Source organism: Bacillus rossius, chromosome 1, assembly GCF_032445375.1.
Source record: "Bacillus rossius redtenbacheri isolate Brsri chromosome 1, Brsri_v3, whole genome shotgun sequence".
Taxonomy (NCBI): Eukaryota; Metazoa; Arthropoda; class Insecta; order Phasmatodea; family Bacillidae; genus Bacillus; species Bacillus rossius.
In genome coordinates, this window is record NC_086330.1 from 336,328,244 (window position 1) to 336,342,191 (window position 13,948).

Genomic DNA, 13,948 nt, shown 5'->3' on the forward strand with positions numbered 1-13,948 from the left:
TTGGTCTCGTCCTACAATGAACAGCTTATTGCGAATGGTTATGGATGAGGTGCATAGTTTACCAAAGGAGTGCACTAACACGTGTCAAGCATGAAGCTACAGCAATCACAGACATCCATGTGCAGCTAGCTCGAGCGACACGTGTGGTACATGAGCGTGCCGCCAATTTCATAGAAGCTCATGGAAATATTTTTGAACCGTTTTTTTTTAAGCTTGTAACACGTAATTTTAATGCTCATTTGTAAACAGCGCGGTCTTAGATAGGCCATCACTGTATTTACCTCCTAAATAGTTATTATTGTGTTCGAAATTTTTCAAATTTTCGAGTGAAACATGGATTATATTAGGGCATCGCACCTACGACAATGTTGCTCCAAATGATGCGATGAGTAAAGCTGGACTCACAGTGATCCGTCTCATCCGTCCGTCACACTTCCGGCCATCACGTGACCTGGGGCCAATAGGATGGCCCGAAAAATTCCATTCGTCCGTCCCTCAAAATCTTGCCAAGCTTTAATTATCTATGGACGAACGGATGAAATTACAACCTCAAATATGTCTGAAAGGCATTGTCTTTATTTTAATTTTTTTTATTTGTTTACTTGCTTACATATTTTGTTTTTGACTTTCCTGTGAACAGTTTTCAAGCCAACCAAAATTGTGTTAGACACAAAATAATTAAACATATACGGTAAATAAATATTTTAGAGTTGGTTTAAAACATGATCGGCAAACTGGTAGACCTTTAGAAGAGAAATTTTCTCAAAAATATAAGCCTGATAAGTTAGTTGGCATCATACAAGTAGAAAAATATTATGATGGACGTGCGAATAGTTGTGAATCGTTCGGCTTGCATACGGAAGAACGGGTGACGCTCAGAACAAGGAGGGAGATAGAACTGAAACCATGTTTCACACGAAATATGACGCTATCTGTCGTGTGAGCCCATAACTTCTAGCAAAAAAAATCTCGGGATAGAGGTTCCAATACAAATCTTTAGGTTAATAATGTTAATTTATCTACTTGACAATTAATTGTTTAGTAAATTTGATTTCAGCTGTGCGAAAAACACCCTTAATGCTGATTCGTATTTTTTGAAAAGTCATGTTATATATAAATGAGTAGGAGATACAAAAGACAGAAATTCTGGTATGCCAGACCACAAAAAATATGTGGGTACCAAAATACAGCGAATTAATTTCCACTGGTTTGTTTTCCTGATAATAGCCTATGCATTACTTCTCGCAGTGGATGTAGCCGTGTTATCAATATATATTGTGAAAGCTACTATCTAGCGGGCGAGCCAGAAACTACTTCGGAAAACTGGGTCTCGGTCTCGGCAAATTGGAGTCGCTCCCCCACCACGGGGCGACGGCTGACCGGGAGTCCAGCTCAAGTCCTCGTGGACGGCGGTAGCTCCTCGTGCGGATGACCCTGTGTGTCCTGCGTCAGGGTCGAGGAGGGCTTCGAAGGGGTTCGGAGGGAAGACACACGTCCCGGCGGCCTGTCGGCGCTCTCTGTCCACACGAGTCACGCAGCACAAACAGACTGTGACGTGTGCCGTGGCTGCGCATGCGCCCGGGGTCACGCGGTTATTCTGGTGGAGGAGGGGCAGGAGGTAAGGGGTCGTCGACCTCACCGGCAGGACGAGAAGACCAGCGACGAGCCGTCAGTAATGGTCACTTCAAATTCACGAAAAAAACGCTGGTTGCGATTCACTCGGGGATATTTTTTTTAATCTGCTGATACTTTCTTAAATTTAACTGGTTCAGAGCTTACTTCTTTCGAAAAGAATAACCTCAGTTTATTAAACAAACATTCGAAAATTTTTCCAGTTTATAGCCAAAATCACTCTTCTTTCTTCCAAGTGTGCATTTGTCTTGTTTACAACGAAACACGCAACTCGGAAATCGTAATACGGTGTAGAATCTACGAAGATACAGATAGCTTAAATTACGATGAACGTGTTTTTTGAGGTGAAATTTTCATTGAAAAGTACGTTAATTTAACAGTCCACATGTAGTGAGACTCCAAAACACCTACAATTTTTTAGGTAACTTAACCAATTAAATTCCTTATTTTAATCACCCCGACTATTCTATCGAAAGGTTTCGATATAGATTCCGACAGACTCGCTGATCGGAACAAACCAGTTTGAATGCTATTCTAAGCACTCTGTCGCTACGAGGGCTCTCTCTTTCGGTAGTGTTCGTGTCAAACGATTTCTCTTACCACTTCTATTCAGCCTCTCTCTCCAGTTTGTTCCAGACAAACAACGTGGGGGCACTAAAAAGACCCTTAACTCATTACAATTCATCACCAAATCATAGCTATTTCAACTAACTTCGCACTTACATATACTGTATAATAATAAATGTGCAATCGCACATTTTATTCCTAATAATGTGTCGCGTATTCCCGAAACAACGCGTCTTTTTTTGACACGAAACGAGGGAAATAGAGGCTAAAATCTCTTGTTTTGTGTAAAAAAAAAAAATTCTTTTGTTCGCTTGAGTTACAGTGAAATTAAAGAGATTAGAACTCGCAGCATCAGTTAAATACCACATGATATTTAACACTAGCATTTTATTTACCATCTCATTAAAATTTGAGTGAACTGTAGGATACAATGAGGGAAAATAGTTATTTTAAAAGAACTAAGGTAATTTGTTTTATTTAGCTTTTACAATCGTGTGAACAGTGCCTCAGCAGTTATTTCGTGAATATCCAGGCTTAACGTAACTGTTTCCAACACACTTACAATCCACCATGTTAGGAAGAGAGTTACCTCAGCTTCCGACAGCACGGCAGCAGTCGATATTTCCCGATGGGCGACCAACAACGGTCAAGACGCCACGGGTAACATAAAACTCCTGACGCAAGAAATCGCCCGGTAATCGTCATTTAACGATTGCACTGTAAAGAGTTTTTTTAAAATGGTACCGAAATAATCACGTGAAATTATAGATATCTCTAAATTTGTATAATGTTACGAAAGTGAACAAGGCCACGTCACGCGCAGGTGCGGAGCTAGCTGAGCTGCATCACATGCCGCCGTAACATGAGATGTGCCGTGCGCACCTGGTCGCCGCTTCCCCTCCCTCCAGCCCTCAGCTCCCCGTGCGGCGATGTTTGACATCCGAAACCTGACAGCTGCGGAGTTACGCGAGCCGCCGTCACGTGTTTCCAGAGATTTCTGCCGTCGTGTGGGCGCGGAATGATGTGACTGGCCCTAGCCGCGCTCGTGAGTTCCAGAAATGGCGTCTGATTTATAAAAAGGGGACGTCGGTAGAGTTCAGAGAGAGAGTTCAGGCGGGAGCCTTCCCGCAGCGGAGCTTCCGAGGCGATAGAGCGACGAACTCCCTGGACGAAGATTCCAGGGCAGAGAGTTCAGTTCCGGTTTTTAGTTTCGCGGGCGCGGCGGAGTCCCAAGCAAAGTTCCGAACGAGGTGTCGAGTGGGATCTCGGCGAAGGCAAGTGCGTCGGCGGCGGCGGAGTGCGACGACGGAGTCCCGTGGCTGAGATCCACGAGGGGCGCTGCGGCGATAGTTGCACCAGAGGTGCGACCCAGCGAGGTATGTAGATTGTAAGAAAAGAGTGACTGGTGAAGCAAGATTTTTTTAAGTGCAATTGATTATTCGGCAATTTTATAAGATTAATTATAAGTGACCTAAGTAGTGGCTATCAATAAAACTGTGTGTGTAATAAAATATTTAATTGGGCTATCCTTTACGAACCCGCGGTAAATCGTAACAATATTTACATTAAAGCAACTCTATGTTCGTAGTAATACAGTGTTCAAATTATTACCCAGGGATTTGCGCTTAGTGTTTTCCCAATACCCTTAATTTGTTATAAAAATTGTTAACCGTTCTTCAAATATATTTCTAGATTTAAATGCTCACATTATTATAAATAAAAGAGAATGTTGTCCAATTGTTGAATATTTGAGTATGTTTTCCATGGTTTGAAAACTTTATGATTGTTTGAAACATGATCCATAATGCCTATTTTTGTCATCGTGACAAATATTTCAATTTTTTTCCCTAAAAGATGTATTTTTATAGGGCCTATGTTAAAAATAACCCTAACTGTGTATTGTACAAATTTGCAATATTTTTCCTTTTAGTATTTCAAACAATATATTGGCAAATGTTTTCCGAAGGAATGTTTTGAAAAAGTAGAGCATTTATTTTTTCTGTGCGGGACACGCTTCCGAGCAACTACGATAACTCCCTGGGCTTCAATCCCGTCACCTGAACGTTGCGTGTTTTTTTCGTTGCTGAGTTCATGAACCTCTGATGTGCGAATGTTAGGAAGAGGGGGTGGGGGAATAATATTGGGCTCTCGGGCGGTGGCTAGCGCATGGTTCCGTCACGGACAAGACGAGGACAAGCTTTAAATACGAAAGGAGAGAGAAAAAATAGAGAGAGAAAGAGAAAGAAAGAGAGAATCAATTACTACACGGTCACTGCGTGGAGTGACTTTGTGCAGCTGATGGTCTGCCCGATTTTGAGGGACACTCCAAACAATGCCCAAGTGTCAGGGTTCCAAACAGTTACAAAGGACTGTATTCCATTGAAGTGATGGTGTTAAACGACATGAATTCTAGTTCATACACAGAAGAGGGGGGGGAAAAACTTTTTTTGAACTTTCAGAAAAGTTTCCGTTGGAAACATGTTGCCAATAAAAAGTATGTTATTGCAAGAAATAAATTGAAACTTTGTACAACAGATGGCTATAATTATTTTTGCATAATATTTACCTAGCTTTGGTAGCTTGTTTAGGTCAGTGTTGTTGGACATTGTTGTCACCCGGGTGATATAATCATTCATTCTTCCCCTCTCGTTGGTTACAGATTGGAGTCTGGTAGTGAATATTAGATTACAACAAGGCTGAACTCCTTGGAATAATATAATTTACGCCTTGTCATGCTATATTCTCTATTAACAGTTATAAGTTTAATTTATAGTGAACTACTGAAAGAAAGAAAAAAAACAGTTTCACTGCAGGCAGACATGACTATTCAAGGAAATTGTAAAGAATTCAGTCTTGTATTTTTTTTAAAAAAAAAAGGGGGGGGATCTAAGCATTAGGCAGTAGTTATTTCTGGAAAAAATGGTAAATCAAATTAGCATTCGAACCCGAATGCGAGACCAGCAGAATTTTAGCGTTGCGCAACCACTCGCTCTGCCATTCTTTTTTTTTAGGGGGGTAGATGGGAACCAATAGGTGACCCTTATTTTCAATAGTTTTCATCCGTTTATGTCGTTCAATGATGTTTGTAGATACATAGTATATAATAGGCATGAATTCTTGAAGCTAACAGTGATCGTCTACTACAAACCACTTTCCCCTGAGAAGTCACTGACGTTAAGTAACGAATTAATTTTTGGTAATGCATTTAGCTGAAATAATGCTGTAACTAGACACTATGTCATGGCCTTTGAAAATATATTAATGTGTAATCTCTGCGTCAACCGAAGTCGTACAAAATTGTTACACCGTTAAAAAACCGACTATTGATTATTTCGGATTCTGTCTCTTTCCCCTTTGATACAATGGAAACAAATCAGTTGACAAGGGGATATTTAAATTGTATTTTCCTTCTCGTGAACAGAAAGGATACTTTGCCTACGCAACGAACACAAAAAAAAAAAAGATTTTCTGTACTCTTACATAAGATTCCTTTGGAAACCAGTGGCCAAGAAATAGTTTAAAATAGTACAAGAAAGATATTTTAACTTTATAGAACACATGGGTAGGGTTATTTCTGGGTATTTAAATTACGTTTCTTTTTTAAGATAATAATGAGTATTTATTACCAAAATTGGCGCATAATTTTTTATTTTAATTGATGTTTCCTTCAAGCATAATTTTTAAACAATTTGACTTTTTTGTTTTATTATGCTAATTAATGTGCGCAGTTATTACTGGAAAGCTATTCAGGTAACAGTTTTCAATTAACTTTAACTATATTTTACTAGCAGCATTACATATATACAAATATATATATACATAATACACAGGATACATATTTACTAACAAGTAACGACAAAAATTAAAAATAAAATTGTACACGATTATTTTCTCTATAGGTAAAAAAGTTTTGTCTTCATTGATATTTTTTTTCAATTATGTATTAAAAACATTTTTTACGTAAATAAATATTTTTTTCATCTTTAAAATACTTTTTATTTGTGAAACTCTTTTTACTACATAAACGGAGAATGTTCACTATATATATAAACATATATATATATTGTTACGAACATGAGCAAGACCGCGTCACGCGCAGGTGCACGCCGTAACATGAGATGTGCCGTGCGCACCTGGGTTGCCGCTTCCCCTCCCTCCAGCCCTCCGCTCCCCGCGCGGCGCTTTTAGTTTGACATCCGATACCTGACAGCTGCGGAGTTACGCGAGCCGCCGACACGTGTTTCGAGAGATTTCTGCCGTCGGGACGGCACGGAATGACGCGACTGGCCCCGGCCGCTCTCGTGAGTTCTGGAATTGCGCTGGGGCTTATATATATGCCCGAGGACGCCGGCCGGAGTGAGTCAGTGGAGTTCAGAGTGAGAGTTCAGGCGGGAGCTTTCCCGCGGCGGAGTTTCTTGGGGCGATAGTGCCGCGGGTACGACAGAGTGGCGAAGTCCCTGGAAAGGTTCCAGGGCAGAGAGTTCAGTTCCGGGCGAAAGTGTCGCGGGCGCGGCGGAGTCCCGAGCGAAGTTCCGAGCGAGGCGTCAAGCGGATCCTCGGCGAAGGCAATTGTCGTCGGTGGCGGCGGAGTGCGGCGACGGAGTCCCGCGGTGGAGACCCACGAGGGGTGCTGCGGCGAGAGTTGCGCCAGAGGTGCGGCCCAGCGAGGTGTGTGGCGTGTGGAAACTGAGTGACTGGGGAAGCAAAATTTTTAAGTGCAATTGATTATTTGCCATTTTAGAAGATTTTTTCTAAGTGATATAAGTAGTGGCCATCAATAAAACTGTATAGTGTAATAAAATCTTTAATTGGGCTATCCCTTTACGAACCCTGTAAATCGCAACAATATATATAATCTACACTCACTTCACAGACACTGGTTACAATTGCACATTCAGCCAGTTTACCATACCGATCTAGAAATAAGACGTATTTAAATAATTGATCAATTTGCATGTAGGAAAATACCGGTACTTCCTCGCCGAGAGATAGTCTGCCTCAATAGTAGTAGCGGACAAAGAGGAGAGGGGAATAGGTGGTATATATCTCCTACTCCCCTCCCCCCCCCCCAAAGTCAAGTTAAATTATGCGAATCCCTGTGAAGGGATTATAGTATTTTGGGGGATGAAAGGTAAGTTTTTTCAACACCAGGAATAACAAATCACAGATAAAGTGATGCATTTTGAGAATGATAATTTAAAGGTTGTTGAAGTAAATATTTTGAATGTCAAAGTCATAATTAATGTGTAAAATCTTAATTCTCTGAATACAGCATTTGCTAGGAGCAATGTTGTTGTGTGTAACCACGGTGCTGCCATCTGGGGCAGATCGCGCGAACCAAAGTTCACAAAGCCAAAGGGAAACTAAAGTATAACCTGTTTACTGAATGTTAACAGGATGGGTAGTATATTAATAAAAAATACCTGTTGAATATCAGGTGTGGCGGCGCGGAAACTACGTATATTTCGCGTTAAGTAAATGAGGTTGAAATCAAAAATTTTGCATACATTTATTATGCTGTGCATTATTTGAAATAATTATACGTTGAATTTCGTGTCCTATTTTCGTATTATAAGTGTATTTGCAACATGAGAACACCAAAATTTACTTATTACCGAGGTGAGGTAGATGTTGCACATTTCTGGAAAGCACTGAAAAGACTCTCCCGCATATATTTTTTTTCAAGTCTACGCCTAATATTAATTCCTGTGTGCGCCATTGCTAAGAGGAACCCTTCTTTCCCCCAAACGAGGGGAAAAGTAGTTCGTGGTTCGCGTGCCAGCTTCGTGCGTGATGGCGGAAGGCGCGTGCCACTGGGCTTCGAGGTCGCCCTAGCATTTCGTTCGGTAATGAGCCAATCTCGAAAACATTCACGCAGCTGCGGGGTGGTAAGTGGCGATATTGACACTTTCGCCTTCTGGAAGCCGTGACGCACGGAAAGGAAAGAAAAAAAATAACTTTCAGGTGTGCGTGACCGCCACGCGCGTTTAAGAAGCGAAAAACTTCACAGATTGGTTGCAGTTCTACGTCAGCTCACCAATGGCGCTGCAGGCAGCGTTGCTTCTGCTGCCATCTGTGTTTTGCAGCAAGCAACTTTATTGCTAAAACTGCAATGATAATCCGTGACTCGAGGTGCCGGAACGGTAAAAATTACGTGTGGATGTGTAAGTCACGTGAATTCACAGTTATATAAACCTTAAAATTCACTGTCTATTAGTGTTGAGAAGCTTAAGAATAAAGTGTGTAATGCGTAGTTGACGTATCCGCAGCCACAAGGCCTCGCATTCCCAATTGCTCGGTGTCGCCACAGAGTGAAAGTGTAACACGCATGATGTCGTACAGCAATGCAGCTACACTGTTCTTTTACCGCGCGTTATACTTTCCATAACACTCTGCAAATGACACTTTATTTTCATTACGTTTCTTTTCGTTACGCTCTAATGACATTATCGCCTCGGCCTAATTTGCCTTGAAAAAAATTTAAAAAATTTATCTTTATTTCACTAGTCATCCAAACACGATAACCATCTGTAGAAATAACGTGTGTTTGCAGTTAAAATTACTAATTTCTGTCTCTATTTCCATTAACTACTTCTTGGCTTCAGGTATGAGGCCACAATCAATAAGTCTGCTTAATAGAAGTAGAATTGTTAATATAAGTAGATTTTGTGGTAGTAGTGGTATTAGTAGTAACAGTAGTAGTAACATTAGTTGTAGTTACATTAGTAGTAGGTACATTAATAGTAGTTACAGTAATAGTAGCTACAATGGTAATAGATTTATAATCAGTAGTTGCAGTAATAGTATCTACAGTGGTAGCAGTATCAGCAGAAACATTAGTAGCAGCAGTAGTAAAAATAGAATAATTAGCAGTAGTAACAGTGATAGTAGGGGAGACCGGGGCAAGTAGACGATGTTAAGCTTTGAAATGGCCTTTAAGAGATAAATAAGCATATATAATATCTAATTTGGTACCAATACGAAGTATATACTAATTTCTACCTAAATATGTAAAAAGGTTGTATTACTTTGCGTGGTTCCGAAGTTATTGACAAGAAACCAATTAGTTGGCACATTCGTCATCTTGCCCCAGGAGTGGGGTAAGTTGACGAACATATTGGGGTAAGATGACGAAACAAAAATATATATATTTATAGACAAAGTAAACAATAGTTTTATAGATATCCTACACTAAACAACGTGCAGGATGTAAAGAAGATATATTGTAACATATTTGAACGACTTTGATATAATTCTTTGCCTTCATAATTGAAACAGTTTTCGTGCCACCACTCAGAACATGTGGAACACTGAATCCAGTCTTCATTTGGAGGTTCCACGTAAACTTCTTCACATGCAGGGCAAGAAACACTATTTAGGCTTTATGGTTTTGCTACAGAATGATCAGAGCTTCGTTTTTCAGTTTTCTTAGTTTTTCTTTCATTTTTCTTCTCTTCATTCTGCTTCTTCTATCTATCTCTTCATAACAACATGTTCTTAACTGGCGAGCTTGTTATTACTGAAACTGATCCTATACTATTTTTCCTTGTAGTGGTTGTCCTGTGGGCCACTGTCATGGTTTTAAATCATAAAACGATGCCTTTTTACTACATGAGCATGCATTGGCCTTCCCAGAAGAAGGCCCTGCTTCGTCGATATGATCACTATTTTGTTCTGGCTGCACATTGTTTGAAGACTGGGCTAATGAATCAGCTCCTGAAGCATTAGGCATATCATTTAGCCAAACATCGTTTGATGCATGATCAGATGAAATTGGTATTGAAGTGGACATTGGTTCTTCACTTCCGGGAAGTTTTCTTTCCGATGTAGCCGCAGCAGCAAAATCACATTCTTCGAATATCTGAGGGTTGTAAGGCTCTATCCCAGTAGCCTCAAACCCTTTGATGGCATTGCCTACAGTTGCTGCTTTTAAATAAGCTGCAGCGAAGATATTTCCTACATTAGGATCAGTTATTTGTTGTCCGGGATGTGACACCAAATAATTGTCACAGGCATGTGAGTAGAATGCCTTCAAAGGGCCGACAAACTAAACATCCAATTGATGCAACCTATGTGAAGTATGTGGTGGCAATCTGACCATCACAATACCATTATCACGACAAAAATTCACATCAGCAGTCATATTTACGTCACTCCAACGCCTCCTTTCCGTTCTCCGCTTATAATATGCCTAGGCATCTACAAAAAAAAATTAAAAAAATTGTTACGACTATTAACACAGGAACTATTTATAATATTTTATAATTTCATTATTATTTTTATTTTACTTAAATGTTCGTCATATCTGTACATCATTGGTTTAAATAACACATTAATACAAAATAATGCTCACATTGTCATTACCTATGGCAAGTTGACGATTGCAGGGGCAAGATGACGAATTCGTCATCTTGCCCCCGTCAACTTGCCCCAGCAGCCGTATTTTTGCTTTACCAAAATCACGAACAACATTAAAAAATTTTCTTCAACAATCTATACACTAAAATACTCCCAAAAGTCAGGATTTCATTTTACATACATAAACATTTAAAACAAATTGACTCTTTTCTCGTAATAGCTTAACATACGTACCTTCAATATTACAACAATGGCTCACGAAACAGACTACCTCTCAAATCTGCCACATTCAAACTGACTGGAAAATTCCGCTGCACCTGCCTAGTAGGTGCAGATGGTGACACTCAAGGTTACAGGTGCGCCAACCTTCTATCTGTGTTTCTGGATTAGTTATATACTATTCGTCATCTTACCCCGTTCGCCAACTTACCCCGGTCTCCCCTAGTAGTTAAAGCAGTAGCAGTAGTAGCGGAAGTAGCAGTAGCTGCAGTAGCAGTATCGATAGTGGCAGTATTATAAGTAGCAGTAGTATCCATTATAATAGTAGTACCTATCAGTAATACCAGCAGTAGTATTAGTAGTAGTAAAAGTAGTAGCAGAAATAGCATTAGCAGTAGTATTATCAGTAATAGCATTAGTAGTAGTCGTAAGGTCTGCGTAGTGTTGAGTATATTCATTGTGAATGGTTAGACCCTCATCCAATCATGGTCGCTCTCGGAGACCAATCACAGCTCGGTTGTGATTGGTCCTTATTTAAATACTATGCCACAACATGAGGCCTGTAGTTGCCAATCGCCACTGAAGATGACTGCACGACGCATGCCCAAACGTCAGGCACACCACTATTTCCACGAACGTGGCCTTAACCCGCAAGCCAATAAGTAGTTAGTGACTTGGCGACTAGAGTCTTCCCTCCATATAACCTTTGTTTCACGTGTTAAAACAAATAAAGTTTTCTTCAAAATCTATAACAAAGCTGCAAGAGAAAAAACTTAGGCTATACATGATTTTCACAAAATAAATGTGGATAATGTTTTATAAATATTTTAATTATGTATGTCTGCTAAATATTCATTTTCCTATAATATTTATTTTCCTATACTCGTGGTATTTTCAACACATCGAGAGAAAAAAGCTAATATTTCTTGTTAGCTACAAGCTTACAGCCAGTAGTAGTAAAAAAAGATACTGAAAATTTATAATAAATACCTTTTTTCTTTTATAATTTTACATTTCATTTAGTTTGAAAAATCATAAAATATACAATACTCCGTTTAAATCTTTTGTAAGTTTACCTATATAGAGGTTTAAAAAACAATGTCCGTTTTTTGAATGTATCATATTTAAAAAAACATTTAGTGTGTTTATTTTATCCAGTCACTAAGAAAAATGATCGCGAATAAATTTAGTGAACAGTTATGTTAGTTTTAAGGGCAGTAGCTATCAGCCTTCAGTTCAAACATAAAAAATTCCTGGGATTAATTTCATTTCCGAATGTTGCAGAAACATTTTAATAATTGCTGAAAGTATTTCTGTATGAATAACTGCCTTTTCTTTAGCAACAACTTAACGACAAATTTTCCAAATTTCTAAAAGCCCGACGGAACAGTTCAGTAACTGAATTTAGCAATTTTTTTTATTCAGCTGAAAAATTAATATCAACGGCTTTCAGCCTGTGACCGGTTCAGCTAAGTTCAATACATCAATCTAATTTTTTCAATCTACCATTCCTCCTTTCGCTCTGTTCCATCCTTCTCCTCTCTCAACTGCACTCTTTTAACCATCTGCTCTTCCTAACTCCTCGGTCTTCTTCCTCCGTTCTTCAACTTAATAAATTTTCTAGGCAGTCTATTTTTCCACTCTCTGGACTTCGGCCATAACACCTTATTCTTGCTTTTTCCATGATCTCATTCCAGTCTGTAAAATACTGATATATTGTATTCTACTATAATCTTATGCTAGAAGTGCCACTCTGTCCAGTTGTGAGTGAACCGTCGTAAATAACACAAAATAAATGAATAGCAAAAACGTTGTTCTGTTAAAGAAATCATACAGCGCAATTATGCTGGAAATACCATCTTCGTTCAACGCAAATTAGATATACAAAGAACCAAAAAAAATGCTAAAAAAAATTTGCAGAGGGAAGCTTAAGGTTTATTGATTCCCGATATGTTCTCGAACATATCCGAAGTTTGTGTAATTGAGAATTTATTATATTTGTTGGCACTGTTGCATACCATTAATTAATTCATCTAACAAATCAAAATATTTAAGTGGACAAATTTTTGCTAATCTATACTCTTATCACTAATGTATAAAAATGGACTTTTGTTAGTGTAACTAGTTTTCAGGTTTGAACCAGAAACGTAACTTTAATTGTTGAAGCATAATGGCAACCTCTTGTTTCCATATTTCATATTTTGGCATGCGCTTTTCACTTCTTAAACAATTTCCTCAAGGGCATACATTCTGAAAGAATTTTGGTGAGCTTTATTTCGTTATTTCATACTACCATTGGTTTACACATATACGAAAGTGCTAAACAGTGGTATTCAATACAAGATGGGCTCATCCATAAAAATAATTTATTCCGAACATTTGTATTTTATAAATAATTTTACTTGATTGATCAAAACAGTGCTTAATACTTTTTAATGCCACTAACATATCCTTACCAACCAGACGATCGCTAAGCTAATAATTGAAACACATAGAAGACGAATGACAGAATCAGCAAATGTATTTAGAGAAACTCAAAAACAACTTTTGTATTTTTACGTATTAGCTCCTCGTGTGACAAACCACTGTATATATTTGTTTAAATCCTCACATAGGAAAATATTAGTTTTGAGCGACATGATAATTGTAAAATCTTAAATAAATAAATTACTTAAAAATATTTACGTTAAGAGACCCCTGCTTTAATAGGCGAATCATATTAAACCATTGCTAACATAATCTAGATAATACAATACTAATGCTAACAATTCACTTTAAATATATGGAAAACATTATGTAATTGTTCATTAAATATTTGTAATATCAGCTGTTTTAAAGTTCCTAATGCTTGATTTTGTATATCTATCTTGTATCATAGTGAAAAGAGAAAAGTGTATAGCTTATATTGAGTAACAAGTGGTTAGAAACATTGTTAAAATAGCTATAATAATTACTACGCTACCAGCAAGTTGCCGGCACTGGGTGCATAACAACCGTCATCGTAGCCTTGGCCTTATTGGTGTACTGTGGCATAACATTTCCTGCAGAAGCTGCCACTTTTGAATAAACAGTCATGTCACGGCCCACAGCATCGTCCACGCAATGTAACACACCACCCAGTGCTATTTCCAGCTCAGGATCTGGGGAAGGATAGAAGCTCCTTCAACAGAAG